The 18,290-nt window shown below is 39.5% G+C and overlaps 1 protein-coding gene across 1 annotated transcript in view; it reads left to right on the top strand.

Moving 5' to 3' along the window:
* The first annotated feature begins 2,347 nt into the window (after nucleotides 1-2,347).
* CFAP251 (cilia and flagella associated protein 251) overlaps nucleotides 2,348-18,290 on the top strand; it is a 146,244-nt gene continuing 130,301 nt past the window's right edge. The window contains exon 1 of the mRNA XM_044685409.1: nucleotides 2,348-2,361. The gene's annotated coding sequence lies outside the window, so the exon portion shown is untranslated. The remainder of the gene's footprint in view (nucleotides 2,362-18,290) is intronic.

Below are 18,290 nucleotides of genomic sequence, written 5' to 3'. Positions count from 1 at the left end.
GTGGGGAGGTCCACATTCAACAGCCTTCCATAAGGTGCCTTTCTGGGGAGGGAGAAAGGCTTCGGCTTCAGCTTCGTTGATGATCCCAGCTTGGCCCAACCAGTTTGCCTGCTGATCTTTTGCTCAAATGTTGAAGAAATAACTGGTTTATAATACTGTTTACGAGTCCTCACAAAGAATGAACCTGGTAAGTTTTATGGAGCTGGTTCTGCAGACCTCCCAGGTGAAGAAGGTGCTATAAATGACTCAGAAATAGAGCCCAACTTGTATGTGAAGCTATTGTCATCTCGAAACCAGTGATTCCCAGTTTTTGTCCAACCCTACCCTGTCTAACATCACATGTCTAACTGGATGACGTCTTAAACGTCTTTTTTTTTTTTTAAACCCTTGTACTTCGGTGTATTGTCTCATAGGTGGAAGATTGGTAAGGGTGGGCAATGGGGGTCAAGTGACTTGCCCAGGGTCACACAGCTGGGAAGTGGCTGAGGCCGGGTTTGAACCTAGGACCTCCTGTCTCTAGGCCTGACTCTCACTCCATTGAGCTACCCAGCTGCCCTAAACGTCTTAATCTCAGTATGTCCAAACAGGATTTGTTCTTTTTCTCCCTAGTCCCTCCCCACTTTCCTATGTTCTCTGTCATTGTGGAGTGTGCCACTGTCTTCCAAGTCACCCAGATTCACATTGGGAACCCTACACCCTGTCACCCTCTGTATCTAATCCAAGTCCTGTCGATTCTCCCTTCATGACATCGGTGGGGTTAACACTGGCACCCCTTGGAGCAGGCCCTCATCACCTCACCCCTGAACTGTGGAAACAGTCTGCTGCTGGGTCTCCCCACTGCACTCCAAACTCTGCTCTGCTGTCAAACTGATCTTCCTAAAATCTCAGCAGATCTGACCATGTCACCCACCTATTCAGTAAGCTCCTGGGTCTCTTATCACCACCAAGATCCAGGATCAAATTGAGTTGGTGGTATCCCCAGGCACACAGCAGGCACTTCATAAATGCTTGTCTACTGACTAGGCCAGGGTTCATTGGGCAAACAAGAGCCCCAACCCAAATTTGCCTGTTTTGGTACTGCCCCAGCTAAGAATAATTGTTCATTTTTAAATACAATAAAAACTTTTGAACTGAAAAAAAATTAAAAGCCAACACTGACACCTGACTCTCATCCAGCAATCTCTGAGGAGACAAATTTGGGGGGAGGCCAGGTGGGAGAGTGAGCTGGATTCCAGAGTTGTGTTCACCGATCAAACAAGCATTGTTTGCTCATTCCAGGCAGGCCCAGACTAGGCTGGATTCCATCACTCAGTAAATTTTATTTTCCAAACCCTCACCTTCTTTCTTAGAATCATTGTTGTGTATTGGTTCCAAGGCAGAAGGACGGTAAGGGTTAGGCATTGGGGGTGAAGTGACTTGTCCAGGGTCACCCAAGAAGGGTCTGAAGTCAGATCTGAACCCAGGACCTCCCACTGGTGCTCTAGCCACTGCGCCGCCCAGCTGCCCCAATCAATGAACGTTTGTGAAGTACCCTCTATGTGCCCTAAACAGGGCTGGGGAACTTACTCTGCCAGAGGAAGAGATCTCAGGCCGGTGCCAAGCCCGGGCTCGGCGCTGGGGATAAAAGGAAGGCAAACACCCAGCCCTGCTCTCTAGGAGCGACCAACATGCCCCCGAATCAGTACCGGGCCGGCCAAGGGCAGGAACAGAAGGGGAACATGAAGAGGGAAGCACGGGAGTGGAGGGGTCTGGGGAAAGCGGGCCTTCAGTGGGGTTTGGAGGCAGCGTGGGGGTAGGGCAAAGGAGGGATAACGTGCCAGGCGTAGGGAGGGGGCTGTAGGTGCAGCTGGTAGGAGGCCGGGGGCGGGGCAGGAAGGGCTCTGAAGGCCAAGCACAGGCAGTAGGGAGCCTCTGCCGTCTATGGGCAAAACGCTGTAGGACCAGGAAGCCCAAGACCGCTCTCCTTGGGGTCATCAGGGAAGGTTTCCCGGAGGAGGGAACCCGGGACGCTCCTGGGAGAAGTGGTCTCGGCGTAGGTGTTTCTTAGGCGAAAGCCGGGGAGACTAGCCGCTGCCGGAAGAAGTCGGGGGCACTTTGGGGACGAGAAGAAAAGACGGAATGACGTCGGCGAACGTGCTCACAGCATCCGCGGCCCCGAACACGCTCCCGAGGCTCCCCCGGAAGCACGTGCGCCGCTCAGCCTCCGCCCCACTCTGCACGCTCGCTCGCTTTACGGCATGTCGACCGAGGCGACGCGGCGGTTACCATGGAGACGCGGCTAGGTTGTAAACAGTAACCAAGAAGTGGGGGGAGGTGGAGGAGGAGGAGGAAGAAGAAGAAAAGGAAAAGGAAAAGGAAGAGGTGAGGGTATCAGAGAGGCGGAGGGGAGTAGGGGGTTAGGGGAATCGTCCCTGGGGGAGGGGCGCCTTTGTGTGTGCTGCATGGGGCGGGGGAGCGTTCGCAGAGACAGTGGAGGCCAAGCTCCCACTTTGCAGATGGGAAAACTGAGGCCCAGGGAGGGGAAGTGACTCTCCGGAGGTCACGCAGCTGGTGATTGTCGGAGACTGGATTCACACTCTGCTCTGTAGGGCACCTTCAGCGGTGTCCGTGCCCCGAGTGTGGGCGAGAAGCTGCGGTGCCTAGGAGGAGGGCAGCGGGGGAGGGGCCGGTGTCTGCCAGTGGGGAGCGAGGTCAGTGAGGCCGGTGGACTGGGCTGGTGGCTTAGCTATTCCACTACCACATTGCCCTCTTCTGTCTCCTTGTCTCTAGTCACAGTCTTCTTCTTTAAAGGCAAACAGTGACTTGTCCAGGGTCACACCGTCAGGCCGTGTCTGAGGTCACAGTGGAACTCAACATGTCCCCTCTCCAGACCTGGTGCTTTAGTTCCCTGCCACTTGCCTGCCCTTTTGCCTCTACTTCCATGACTGCCACACTCCTTCAGACCCGCATTGCTTCTAGCCTGGATTATTTATTCCAATTCCATCCTAACTCTACCTCTAGTCTTTCCCCTCTCGGTCCAACCCCCAAAAAGATGACAAATTTTTTAAAAAGAAATTATGATGATGATGATTTAAACCCTTACCTGTGACTTAGAATCAATACTGAGTATCTGTTCAAAGGCAGAAGAGCAGCAAGGGCTAGGCAATAGGAGTTAAGTGACTTGCCCAGGGTCACACAGCTGGGAAGTGTCTGAGGTCAAATTTGAACCCAGAACCTCCTGGCTCTAGGCCCAGCTCTGAACCATCTAGCTGACTTCTAAATGTATTATTTTATTATTATTATAAACATTCATTTAAAAAGGTTTTTGAATTCCAAATTCTCTTTCTCTCCAGTCTTTCTCTATTCTAGTCAATTATATATGAAAGCATGCAAAACATTTCCATATTAGCCATAGTTGTTTTTTTTTTTAAGTGAGAAGAATAAACTGAAAAAATTGTGCTTAAATCTGCACTCAGAGTTCATTAGTTCTTTCTCTGGAGGTGGAGAGCATTTTTCATTATGAGCCCTTTGTAATTGTCTTGGATCACTGTATTGATTGGAGTAGCTAAATCCTTTACAATTGACCATCTTTTAAATTTTGCTGTTTCAGTACAATGTTTTCCAGGTTCTGCTCACTTCACTTTGCCTCAGTTCATGTAAATCTTTCCAGGTTTTTCTGAAATCATCCTGGTCATCATTCTTTATAGCAGAGTATTCTGTTATACCACAACTTGACCAGACATTCCTTAATTGATGGGAAAGCTCTCAGTTTCCAATTCTTTGCCACCACAAAAAGAGCTGCCATGAATATTTTTTGTGCATATAGGTCTTTTTCTTTTTTCTTTTATTTCTTTGGAATAGAGTGGTATTGTTGAGTCAAAGAATCAGCCCAGTTTAATGGGCATCATTCCAAATTGCTCTCCAGAATGGTTGGATCAGTTTTCAACTCCACCAACAATGCATTGGTGTTCCAATTTCCCTGTACCCCATCCCCTCCAACATTTGTTATTTTCCTTTTCTGTCTTGTTAGCCTGTCTGACCAGTGGTTCCTCAGAGTTTTTAATTGTGCAATCTCTAATAATGATTTAGGGCATTTTTTGTATGACTCTAGATGGTTCTTATTTCTTCATCTGAAACCAAGCTGACAGACTGATAGTCCTGAAGCATAGGTCTGCCCAAAGTGCTCTTCTTTTCAAGAAGCTTCAGTTGCTACCTATCACAGATAGGATAAAATACAAATCTTACTGTTAGGTATTTAAAACATCACAATGTAGCTCCAAATCATCTTTTCAAATTTATTTCATATTACAAGTACTACCCTCCCACTTCCAGCCCAACCAGCTTGTGTATGATATTCTGTTTCCCACCTCCTTGTGATTGCCCAGGTTACATAGGGACAGCTGAATGGTGAGGTGAGTAACAGCTGGGCTTGGAGCCAGGAAGACCTCAAATCTAGTCTCAGACACTGACTAGCTGTGTGACCTGAGGCAAATTGCCTATAAAATGGGGTGTTACCTTCCAGGGGTATTCTGAGAATCAAATAAAATCATAATCATAAAACACTTATTTATTTATTTTATTTTATATTTATCTTAAGGGGCCTCAGGGTAGACTAGTGGTTCCAGTGCAGAAGGAAAGTTAAGGCTAGGCAATGGGGGTTAAGTGACTTGCCCAGGGTCACGTAACTAAAAAGTGTCTGATGCTAGATTTGAACCCAAGACTTCCCATTTCTAGGCCCATCTCTCTATCTACTGAGCCACTTAGCTAACCCTAATACATCTATTATTGAAGAAAGTGTTAAATTTCAGTTAGATAGCACAGCCTCTCTCTGGATGGCAGGTTAAGAACCCTAGCTCAACAACATCTCTGACCAGTGGTCATTTAGCCTCAGTCAGATATCTCCTCTGATTGGTGATTTGCTACTTCCTAAGCTTCCTCATTTCTCCACAGGTGTTTTTCTCAATTTTAGGATCTTTTCCTCCTTATGTCCTAACTATATTTCTGTCTCATTTTTTGCCCTGCCTTCTGGGACAACAGCCTTTCAGATATACATCAACTCTCTGAACTCTTCTGTTTCCTCATCTAGAAAATGGGTATAACCATGCTTATGCTACCTACCTCATAGCAATGTTGTATGGATCAAATGCCAGAATTTCTGTGGAGTGCTTTGTAAAGAGTGAGGTGGTATAGAAATGACAATGTCTGAAAAATAGTTGGGATGAGAGAAGGAAGAGGTATGAGGTGAATTAGATAATTGCTAAGCATTTAGGTGGCATAGTGGATAGAATATGAAGTCAGGAAAACCTGAATTCAAAACGGGCCCCAGATACTAGCTGTGACCCCCAGTCTGTGGGACTGGGCTAGTCACTTAATCCTGTTCACTTCAGTTTCCTCATCTGTGAAACGAGCTGGAAAAGGAAATGGCAAATCACTCAAGATTCTTTATCAAGAAAACCCGGATGGGGTCACGAAGAGTCAGACACAACTGAAACCACTAAACAACAACAAAGTACGAGACTGCTCAGTTTTCTCCACCAGTTATTGGACAATTCTCTACTAGCAACTGTGAATAAGTTTGAAAAACTCCAGTCGGGAGCCAGTCTCTTTTTCACTTTGGGCTGTTTGTCAGGGGTGAATACTGGAGTTCCTAGCTGGCTGACCCCAACTAAACAAACACAGCCATTGACTTGAGAAAGTATTTCAAAGGGACCATCAAGATGGTTGCTATCAAGAATTTCTTAGCTTGGAACAAATCACACAGATTGGATAATGAAGATTGGAAAGGTAGTTACAGTGTAATGGAAAAAGGAAGACCTGGCATATGCTGGTGACCACCCTGGATAAGTCACTGAACATCTCAGTTCCCTAGTCAACTCTTAGACATTGTCATTTGCAATTGCCAGTCTACTTTGCTAGAAAGAGTGTCCTACATTCAACAGGATTGGACAAAAAGAGAAAGAGCCAGAGTAGAATTCTCAATTATATTCCTAAAAATATAAGGCTCACAATTCTTTCTGATAGGAGCATGGTAACGGATACCTCTCCATTGGCCCAGCTGGGAATGCCTGGACACGAAACCAAGTAGACTTCCAAAATGATAGCACAGAAAGAGAGAAAGAAAAACGAGGAGGTCACTGCCTTGCCTAGAAGAAGGGAAACCTGTTCACCATTGCCCACAGGAAGGATGGGGAGATATGAAACTCCCTATTGCCCCAATCTCCTAAGGAAAGCAGGGACCAGATTGAGAGAAGAGGGCCTGTTGCCTGAACAGACAAGAGTCAGGGCCAGGATGACTAAGAGGATCTTTATGCAAGACCCTCCTACTACTTCTGGCCTAGTCAGTTCAAATGTCCCTTGTGTTCCTCCATGTTGGGATCTGGTCATGTTTACTCTGCCTCTTGAGGGCTAAAGGCCAGTCAATGAGTTCTTGTTTCCTAAGGAATAAACAATAAATCAGTGAGCAGAAGATCTATTGCTCTGTGTATGGAGAGACAAATAGAAAAGCAAGATGGTTGGGGGATGGGGAAAGCAAGTAGCTAGGTTGTAATTTAATCAAGGGGATCCTTGCCCATTCATGATAGAAAGCCACAACCTCAATTTCATCAACATAACTTGTTGGGGACCACAGTTTTAAATCAAGATAATCCTGCCCAGGTAGGTTAGTGGATAGAGATCCAGATCTAGAGATGGGAGGCCCTTGGTTCCATTGTGGCCTCAAACACTTCCTAGCTGTGTGACCCTGGGCAATTTCCTTAACCATGTGTTGTTCAGCCCTTACCACTCTTCTGACTTGGAACTAATACACAGTGTTGATTCTAAGTTAGAAGGTAAGAGTTTAAAAAAAAAGATGGAGGAGAAGGTACAGATCCTCATCTGATCTCTACCAAATTACCCTCAAAAACATGATATAATACCTTAGAACGAATTCTGGAGTGGCATAACTCACAAAAAGATAAGGTAAAATAATTTTCCAACACAAAACAACTTAGAAGACTAGCACCAGGGGTCTAGTACAGTGGGATGGAGGTGGAGTGCACATGCCAGGGAAGGCTCCCACAATAGCAATAGGTCCTGGGCCCACCTAAAGCAGCAGTAAAGGCTTCCATAGCTCTCAGCCACAAACAGTAAAGGAAGGTTGGACAATTGCTCAGAGGAAATTAGAGGGGTCCTTTTGCTGGCTTTGGGTGCAAGACTCTTGTCACATTGCCCATACACAGAAGCAGGTTGCTGTCTCAGGGCGTGATCTCAGGATGAGGAGGAACACTGGCAGACACCAGAGCTTGTGGCCACAGAGGAGCAGGGGACCCTGGTCACAGTTCTAAGGAAGAAAATAGTGCTTGGGGTTACTCACAGATCAGAGCACAGGCCAGGACAATATTAAACCCACCTCACCTTATATCATACCACCTTGGAAGAACTGAAAGCAGATAGATCCCCAGAACCAGCTCTGAAGGCAGCTACATAAAGAATCTGAAGCTTGGAACAATGCTCCATTCACCATAGGTACAGAGCCTACTTTTAACAGTTTTTAAATTAAAAGAAAAAGGCTGGAAAATGAGCAAACAACAGAGAAGGAAACAACATAGAAAGTTATTTTGGTGACAGAGAAGATCAAAACACAAGCAAGGAAGAAGACAGCAAAACCCATATGACTGTATCCAAAACCTCCAAGAAAAATACAAATTGGTCTCAGACTCCAAAAGAATTAATGGAGGAGCTTGAAAAGGATTTTAAAAATCCAATAAAAGATGGGGGGCAGCTGGGTAGCTCAGTGGATTGAGAGCCAGGCCTAGAGACAGGAGGTCCTAGGTTCAAATCCGGCCTCAGACACTTCCCAGCTGTGTGACCCTGGGCAAGTCACTTGACCACCAATCTTCCACCTATAAAGTCAATACACAGAAGTTAAGGGTTTAAAATAAAAAAAAATCCAATAAAAGAGGTAGAAGAAAAATTGGGAAAAGATATGAGAGTGATACAGGAAAATCATGGGAAAAAAAAAAGCATCAACAGCTTGTTATAGAAGACACAAAAAAAAATATTGAAGAAATTAGTACCTTAAAAAATAGAATGAGCCAATTGGTAAAAGAAACACAAAAATTTAATGGAGAGAACTTCTTAAAAAGCAGAACTAACCAAATGAGAAAAGATATACACAATTGCGTTGAAGAGAAAAATTTTTTAAAAGACAGAATTGGCACTTTCTAAAAAGTACAAAAATTTCACTCTTTACAAAGTAGAATTGGCCAAATGGAAAAGGAAGTACAAAAGCTCACTGACAAAAATCATGCCTTAAAATTAGAATTAGGCAAGTGGAAGCTAATCATTCTATAAGACATCAAGAAACAATCCAAGTCAAAAGAATGATAAAATAGAAGAAACTGTGAACTCTCTCATTGGAAAAATAACTGACCTGGAAAATAAAAACAGGAAAGATAATCTAAACATTATTGAACTATCAGAAAGTCATGATCAAAAATAGAGCTTAGACATTGTCTTTAAAGAAATCATCCCCAGCTGTGTGACCCTGGGCAAGTCACTTGACCCCCATTGCCCACCCTTGCCACTCTTCCATCTAGGAGCCAATACACAGAAGTTAAGGGTTAAAAAAAAAAGAAATTATCAAGGAAAACTGCCCTGATATACTAGAACCAGAGGGCACAAGAGAAGTAGAAAGAATCCATTGATCATCTCCTGAAAGAGATCCTAAAAAGATAACACCCAGGAATATAATAGCCAAATTCTAGAACACCTAGGTCAAGGGGAAAATATTGCAAGTAGCCAAAAAGAAACAATTCAAATTCTAGGGAGCCACAGTCAGGATAACACAAGATTTGTCAGTTAATACATTAAAGGATTGGAGGGCATGGAATAAATATTCCAAATGGCAAAAGAGCAGGGACTTCAACCAAGAATTACTCACTGAGCAAAACTGAGCATAATCCTTCAGGAGAAAAAAAATCAGTATTCAATGAAATAATGGATTTTCAAATATTCCTCATGAAAAGATCAGAGTTGAATGGAAAAATTGACTCTCAAATACAACACTTAAGAGAAGCATAAAAAGGTAAATAGGAAAGAGAAATCAAAAAACATTAAATAATATTAAACTGTGTACATTCCTTCATGGGGAGATGATTCTTATAATTCCAAAGAACTTTGTCATTATTAGGGCATTTAGAAGGAGTACACAGACAGAGGGCAAGGGTATGGGTTGAATATGATGGAACAATATAAAATTAAATTAAGGCATGAGAAAGAGGAATGCATGGGAGGGAAGGGGAAGAGAAAAATGGGCTAAATTACTGCACATAAAAGAGCTTTTTACAGAGGATGGGGAAGATGGGGGAGGTAGGGAGAGGAACATGTGAACCTCACTCTCATTGGAATCAGTTCAAGGAGAGAAAAACATACATAATCAATTAGATGAAGAAAAAGCTATCTAACCCCACTGGAAAATAGGAGGGGAAGAGGAGAAAAGAAGGGTGGGGAATCACAGAAAATGGGGCAAATTGGGAGAGATGGAGGTCAGAAACTAAACAGGGGTAAATAGGTTAGAGAATAATACACAGTAATCATAATGGTGCAAAATTTTTTGTAGATCTATCTAATAAAGGCTTTATTTCTCAAATACATAAAGAAATGAGTTGAATATATAAGAATAGAAGACATCCTCCAATTGATAAATGGTCAAAGGATAGGAACAGGTAGTTCTCACACAAAGTAATTAAAGCTTTATGTAGTCATGCAAAAAATTACTCTAATCACTATTAATTAGAGAAATGCAAATTAAAACATCTCTGTGGTACCACTTCACACCCATCAAATTGGCTATTATGACAGAAAAGGAAAATGACAAAACTTGGAGGGGATATGGGAAAGTTGAGACACTAATGCTCCTGTTGTGGGTGTTGCGATTTGGACCTATGCCCAAAGGGCTATAATAGTATATACCTCTTGATTCAGCAATCCCATAACTAGGTTTGTATCTCAAAATAGATGAAAAAGAAAAAGGGGAAGGACCTATATGTATTTAAAGCAGCTCTTTTGTTGGGGGGGTGCAAAGATTTGGAAAATGAGGGGATACCCATCCGTTGGGGAATGGCTGAGTATGTCATAGTTTATGATTGTAATGGAGTGCTATTGTGCTGTAAAAAATGACAAGCAGGAAGAGCTCAGAAAAAACTGGAAAGATTTACATAAATGGAAGCAGAATGAAATAAGTTGAACCAGGAGAACATTGAACACAGTCACAGGAATACTGTATGATGAATAACCCTGAATAACAGCTATTCTCAGCATTTCAGTGATCCAAAACTATCCCAAAGAACTCATGATGAAAAATGCCATCTGCTTCCAGAGAAAAAGAACTGATAAGAGTCTAAATCCAGATCAAAGCAAACTTTTTTCACTTTTTCTTAATTTTTTTTATTTGAGTTTTCTTCCACAAAAGGATTAATATGGGGAAATGTTTACATGATTGCACATGTAAAATCTATGTAGGATTGATTACTGTCTCAACATGGGTGGGAAGGGAGGGAGGGAGAGAATTTGAAACTCAATATTCTTTGAAAAATATTGGAAACTGTTGTTGCATGTAATTGGTGAAAAATTAAATTAAAAATTTTTAAAAGAGGATCCTGCTCTGTTTATAAATAGGCTACTGCCTCCATCTGGTCAGGCTAAAATGCTGGTCTAGTTAAAACAATAAAGAAACTTATTACTCTACCCCTTCCCCATTCCAACCTGTTAGAAAATGTCATAGGAGCATCAGTTTAGAGCTGGAGAGGGCCTTGGAGGTCACCTAATCCAATTCTTTTATTTTATAGATGAGGAGTCTATCTTGTTTAAGCTCATAAAGCTAATATATTGTGAAATTCAGGATTTGAACCCAAGTCCTCTGATTCTAAGGGCAATCGTCTTTTTGTTTTAGATTCTTTTTTTTTTTTTTTTAAACCCTTACCTTCCGTCTTGGAGTCAATACTGTGTATTGTCTCCAAGGCAGAAGAGTGGTAAGGGTGGGCAATGGGGGTCAAGTGACTTGCCCAGGGTCACACAGCTGGGAAATATCTGAGGCTAGATTTGAACCCAGGACCTCCCGTCTCTAGGCCTGGCTCCCAATCCACTGAGCTACCCAGTTGCCCCCTTGTGTTAGATTCTTGCCTTCTCTCTTAGTATTGTTTCTAAGACAGAAGAGTGGCAAGGGCTAGGCAATGGGGATAAAGTGACTTGCCCAGGGTTACCTAGCCAGGAAGTATCTCAGGAAGCCAAATGGTCTTTCCATTGTAACATGATGATTACTTTTGATAGTGCCAAAATGGCTGTTCCTAGGTAAGTTCCTAGCATACTTCCCCATCTTCACCCTTTGGCCTCCACATTATAGCTACACAGATAAGTTCTAGCATAAGGATTCTTCCAGCTCTGCCTTCTGTTAGCCTGTGATGAAGATGATGACAATTACAATAGCTTCTCTGTAAAATTCATTTCTCCTAGAAGATAACTCCAGAAATGAAGCAAGATTTCCCAGTCCTGGGGCAGCTGGGTAGCTCAGTGGATTGAGAGTCAGACCTAGAGACGGGAGGTCCTAGGTTCAAATCTGGCCTTAGACACTTCCCAACTGTGTGACCCTGGACAAGTCACTTGACCCCCATTGCCCACCCTTACCATTCTTCCATCAAGGAGCCAATACACAGAAGTTAAGGGTTTAAAAAAAAAAAGATTTCCCAGTCCCCCATCAATCCTGACAGGCCCTTGATTGAACCTGATGCCATTTGTAAAAGTGACTAATAGGATATTCCCTTTTTAACAGGCCTTTAAATGATAACACTTAATTAATCTGTGGCCTGGAGAGATCTGATGGAGATTGTGTCCCCCAGATCAGAGACACATATCAACTTTATCATTCTAATTATGAGCCTGACCAGAAATAGTCCTTTAGTGAAAGACTTAACCTTTCAGTTGCCATGAGCTCTGCACCAGATTGGCTCTGGGGAGCTCAACTTGGAGAGGCTCTTCACCAGGATGGACAATGCCACTCATACCCACAGGCATCTCTGGGCACCAAGCCACCCAGCCCAGTCCTGTTGGCTTTTGTGATTTTACACATGTGGGCAAATACAAGGCCAGATAAGGAGATGATCATTAGAGGAGCTGCTTAATTGCAATTAACTGCTTTGTATTTGTGTATTTTTCCTTTTTCTAAGAGCAATTCGATTTTCACCTCTGAGAAAGCAAATTGTTTGGATTAAGACAACATATAAATCAAGTTCAGAACAGCATTCTTCCAAATCGGCATGTTCTCTCATCTCCCTTCTCTCTTTTCGTCTCTGTCTCTGTCTTTCACGCACACCTGCATATAACACACAGATACTCACCTCGTCTTTGCTGAACCATCTGTTTCTGGTACCTTCAGGCAAAGGTTGGAAGAGATGACCTAGACTGGGCTTCAAACATTAAAGTACTATAGAAATGTGATTTTTCATTGGCATTAATACTGCTTCCTTTGTTCTTATAATCTCACTAATATAATTTCTCTTTAATCTGGATGTCAAACTAAACTTTTAGAAGAAGGTGAATGGAAAGCATATACATGTGATTAAATTGTGATGTTATTTTATCGACACTGTTGATCACGTGTTGTAATATTCTAAAGCATTGTTCTGAATTTTAATTCTAATTCCAGTTCTAAATCTAATTCTGATGCATTAAGCTTCACTCTGAAGTTATTCAGCTATCCCTTATGAAAAATGGTAAAATAATTTGTTAAGGTTACAGCTATATACTATAGTATTATAATACATAATAAAGTAATAAGATGTATAACATAATATGTAGTATATAATACAATATTATACTATGATATAATATATATAGTAATATGTAATATAACTTGGCAAAAAGTATATTGTGTAATATATATGTGTAATATTATATTGTATGATGTATAATATGAATCATGTTAAAATTCATTAAGTATTTAATTGATTATATTTTAAAGGGATAAATTAAAGAGATCTATTGAAGTCTCCCTTTTTTGCTTGAGAACCACCACAGCAAGTGAAATTCTTACCTTCTTTTCCATTATAACCACTCTTTGATTACAGGAACAGTAATTATCATGGATGGGGGGAGTAATTAGGAATTTGTTTTTCTTTTTTTAATTTTTAATTTTCTTTTATTGTTATGCAAAACATACTTTCATAGTGGTCGTTACTATAAGAGCACCCTCACACATAACCAAAAACCCAAAATAAAATCATAAATACACTGATGTGAAAGATGACACTAACAGATCTTTCTCTGGAGGTGAATAGTGAGGAATTTGCTTTTTCTAATAGGACTGTTTTATTGTGAATTATAAAGTCATATCTGCAGTGGAATTATAAGCTGGTGCTATATGTATGTGTGTGTGTGTGTGTATATATATATATATATATAAAATCTGGAGATTTACAGCAATTGGGCAATATCTTCCTAGAATTTTGATAAAATTATAATAGTCATGATTTTTGTGGAATTCCAAAATGCAATTAATTTCTTGATTTCTAGTGATAAACTTTATACCAGAATGAGTGTAGCCTCTGGGAGATGAGCTGATTAAGATTTTTAGTCTTAGTAAACTTTATGATCACAATACCAGGTAAGAAATAATTTGGTCCTAAGCTGTAACTAGTGAAATTTGCTATTTGAGGTGAAATTTATAGGACTATAATTGATATTATTCTGAATCTGATTCTAGGTACAATCACCAATAAATGCTATTGAACCAATCATTCATAGTTGCCAGCAGCCCTATGGGGTTACTGCAGATAGAGTTCTGACTCAAGGGAAAAGCTAGGAGAATGACTTTGGCCTGGGCTTCAGATAGGATTCTCCTACCTTGACTTTCCAAGCATATTTCCTATTGAATGGAAAATATTCTTACCTAGCTGATTCTGAGCCTGGCTTAGGGAACTTTTGTCAGTGTAACTGGCTATCTCTATGACTTTTATCTGGAATTTGCATCAGTCTACGGGATTATTTTCCCCTTATATGTCCATGTGTCTATTTTCCCTTTTTTTAACAACTCTTTATAATCAGGGCAAATGATCAGTAAAATATATGAACACGATATTAGATCTTTACTTAAAAAGACGAAGGCTGAATCACATCCAAGCTACGAAAGTTTGTTAGATTTAAGCAATTCAGCCTGAGGTTGAAATTCTTTAGTACCCCCAAGACAACGCAGTAGCCTTTTTAATATGTCATTAATTACTTAATGTCCTTCAGATATCTCAGAATGATACCAGTGATAATTAGACAATTGAACAATGATGTAGGAACATGTAAACCCAGGATATAATTCCACTGGTTAATGAAGTAACATCAGAAATATGTTCTGTTTTGTGTTAAAAAAGAATTTTGTGCAATTACCTTTGAGAAAAATCATTTATGGTCTGTCTTTTGTTACATCTAAGATACATCTAATTCTACTTAATATTTGTGGCTTTTTAATAAGACTAACACTTGGGTGTAGGATATATTCTGTGATGTAGGTAAATTTCACAAATGTTTAGTGGAGATCTAAGAGCCATAGTCTATTTGAGTATAATATCTAGTTTATTTGAGTATAGATACTAGCTGAATATATTTTATTATCAATAACTTATTTAATTACAATGTAGAACAATTTATCTAGCCTTTTTATATATCCCATCGCAAGTCTGTTGTTACAATAAGATAGCAAGCATCTTTTAGGTAAATTCATCTATGTAGCCATCAAGCTTAGGCATAGAAGCCTCATATTTATAAAAAGTATCATCTATGTTTCATATATAGGATAAAATCTTTAGCAGAATCTTATCTTCCTCTGGGGAGAATGAGAAGATTGAAAGTAAATAATTGGAGTGAAAATTTTTTGAAAAAGAGCAGATGATTATGTATGTCAAATATAATTGTTTCTAATGTGATACAAAGGTATTGAGCATGTTCTAATGCTAAGTTGTAAAATTAGGTATCTATAAAAATTTTTAACAACAATAAAAACTGATTCTAAAGTTTAGATTCTCATGGATTTTTGTATTAAGTTCTATTTTTCAAGAAATTTTAGAGAAAGATGCTGCCAGAGATCTTGACCAGGAAAGCTAAAGAAAGAAGAAAAAAAAAAGCTGCTAGAGAACCTGCTCTGAGGACCAGGATGATTCCAGAAGGCTTAAGAAGAAGATGACAGCAGTAGAAGATATCAGACAACTGCATCACAAGTCTTTGAGTCCTTGTATAGAAAAGATTGGACAGCCAGGACTAGGTCACCTATCCCTTTCATGGCTTCCCCATGCATTGTTAATTTGTTTGTAAGAGCTTTATGCCAGAAGAAGAGTGCCCTCTTGATGGCTCTGTCAATGTGTCTATCAATTGTTTTTTTTTTTAAATAAGATTTTTTTCCAGATTATGTCAGAACAATTTTCAATAATTGTTTACTGACATTTGTGATCCGTTTTCTCTCCTCTCTCACCCATCTCCCTTCCCCAAGGCAGGAAATAATATGATATAGGTTGTACATGTGTTATACAATGCATTTCCATGTTCATCATGTTGTAAAAGAAGATACATTGCACTGGAGAAAAATTATTGGAGGAAATAAAATGAAGAATGGAATGCTTCAATCTGTATTCAGACTTTGTCAGTTCCTTCTATAGCAGTGGAGAGCCTTTTTCATCATGAGTCCTTGATGTTGTGGATCCTTGCATGGCTGATAATAGTTAAGTCATTCACGGTTGATCATTATATATTATTGTTGTTACCATGTACAGTGTTTTCCTGGTTCTGATCACTTTACTCTGCATCACTTCATGTAAGTTTTTACAGGGTTTTTTTGCGTGAGCATCTTGTTTGTCATTTCTTATGACACAATAATATTCTATTACAGTCATATACCACAACTTGTTCAGCCAGTCCTCAATTGATAGATATTCCTTCAGTTTCCAATTCTTTGCCACCACATAGAGATGTTATCAATATTTTTGTACAAGCAGGTCCTTTCCCCCTATTGTTAATCTCTTTGGGATACAGATCAAAAGGTATGCACAATTTTATGGTCCTTCGAGCATGATTTTAGATTGCTTCCTAGAATGGGTCTATCATTTCATAGCTCCTCCACAGTATATTAGTGTCTCAATTTTCCCCCTCCAGTTTATAGCAGTTTCCTTTTTTGTCATGTTAGCTAATCTGATAGGTGTGAAGTGGTACATTAGAGTTGTTTTAATGTACATTTTTCTTATTAATAGTGATTTGGAGCATTTTTTCATATGACTAAAAATAGTTTTAATTTCTTCATCTGAGAATTGCCCATTCAATTCCTTTGACTATTTGTCAATTGAAGAATGCTCTATATAACTTTGACTCAGTTCTCTATATATTTGAGTAATGAGGCCTTTGTCAGAGATCCTTGCTATAAAGATTTTTTCTCAGTTTGTGGTTTGCCTTTTAATCTTGGTTGCATTGATTTTGTTTGTGAAAAACCTTTAAAATTTAATGTTAGTTATCTATTTTACATCTTATAAATATTCTCTGTGTCTTGTTTGAACATAAATTCTTTACTTCTCCCTAGGTCTGACAGGTAAACTATTTTGTACTCCCCTAATTTGTTTATGGTATCACTCTTTATTTCTAAAATTGTGTATTCATTTTGACTTTATCTTGGTATATGAGATGTTGGTCTATACCTAGTTTCTGACATATTGTTTCCCAGTTTTCCTAGAAGTTTTTGTTGAATAGTGGATTCTTATAAAAGCCTGGATCTTTGGGTTTGTCAAACCCTAGGTTACTATGTTCATTTACCACTATGTATTGAATGCCTATTTTTCTTATTTATTTATTTGTTTATTGTTTTTCTTAGCAAGTTACCAAATTGTTTTTATGGTTTCCACTTTTTAATATTATTTTAAATTGGTATAGCTATGCTACCTTCCTTCAAATTTTTTTCATTAATTCTTTGATATTCTTGACCTTTTTTTCTTCCAGGTGAATTTTTCCATTTCTCTTCTAGCTCTATGAAATAATTTTTTTGGTAGTTTGGTATAGTACTGAACAAATTAATTTAGTATAATTGTCATTTTTATCATGTTGGCTTAGCCTACCGATGAGCAATTAATGTTTTTCCAGTTGTTTAGATCTGACTTTATTTGTATGATGTGTTTTGTAGTTGTGATCATACAATTCCTAGATTGTTGGCAAGTATGTTACCAGGTATTTTGCATTATGCTCAATTATTTTAAATATTTCCTTCCTTCCTATCTTCTTCCCTTCCTTCCTATTTCTTGCTTTTGGGCTTTATTGGTAGTGCTAATGATTTATCTGAGTTTATTTTATATCCTGCAACTTTGTTAAAGTTGTTAATTGTTTCACTTAGTTTTTTGGTTGATTCTCCAAGTATATCATCATATCATTTGCAAAGATTTATTTAGCTTTATTTCCTTATTACCTATTCTAATTCCTTCGATTTCTTCTCTTATTGCTCTAATTAGCATTTTTAGTACAATATTAAATAGTACTGGTGATAATGGGCAACCTTCCTTTACTCCTGATCTTATTGGAAGACTTTTAGCTCATCCCCATTACAGATAATGCTTGCTGATGGTTTTAGATAGATGTAGTTTATAATTTTTTTGCAGTTTATCATTTTGATTAATGTTCCATTTATTCCAGTGTTCCCTAGTGTTTTTATTTTTATTTATTTTTTTTTTAAATCCTCACCTTCCATCTTGGAGTCAATATTGTATATTGGCTCCTAGGCAGAAGAGTGGTAAGGGCTAGGCAATGGGGGTCAAGTAACTTGCCCAGGGTCACCCAGCTGGGAAGTTTTGAACCTAGGACCTCCTGTCTCCAGGCCTGACTCTCAATCCACTGAGCCACCCAGCTGCCCGCTGTAGTGTTTTTAATAGGAATGGATGTTGTATTTTGTCAAAATCTTTTCTGCATCTGCTGAAATAATCATATGGTTTCTGTTGTTTTTGTTATTAATATGGTCAATTATTCTGATGATTTTCCTAATACTGAATCATCCCTCTATTCCTGGTATAAAATCCACCTGGTCATAGTGTATGGTCTTTATGATACATTGCTATAATCTCATGATTAAAAAATTGCATCAGTATTCATTGGAGGTATTAGTCTATAATTTTCTTCCTTTGAATTTATCTCCTGTTTTAGGTATCAACATCATATTTGTGTCATGAAAGGAAATTGGTAGAGTTCCTTCCTCACCTGCTTTTCCAAATAGTTTATATAGTATTGGAATTAATTGTTTTTTAAATGTTTGGTAGAATTCATTTGTGAAT

The sequence above is a fragment of the Gracilinanus agilis genome, chromosome 1 (assembly GCF_016433145.1).
Source record: "Gracilinanus agilis isolate LMUSP501 chromosome 1, AgileGrace, whole genome shotgun sequence".
In the NCBI taxonomy this organism is placed as follows: Eukaryota; Metazoa; Chordata; class Mammalia; order Didelphimorphia; family Didelphidae; genus Gracilinanus; species Gracilinanus agilis.
The sequence above is the reverse complement of the archived record's forward strand: the minus strand, read 5'-3'. Positions and strand labels throughout refer to the sequence as shown.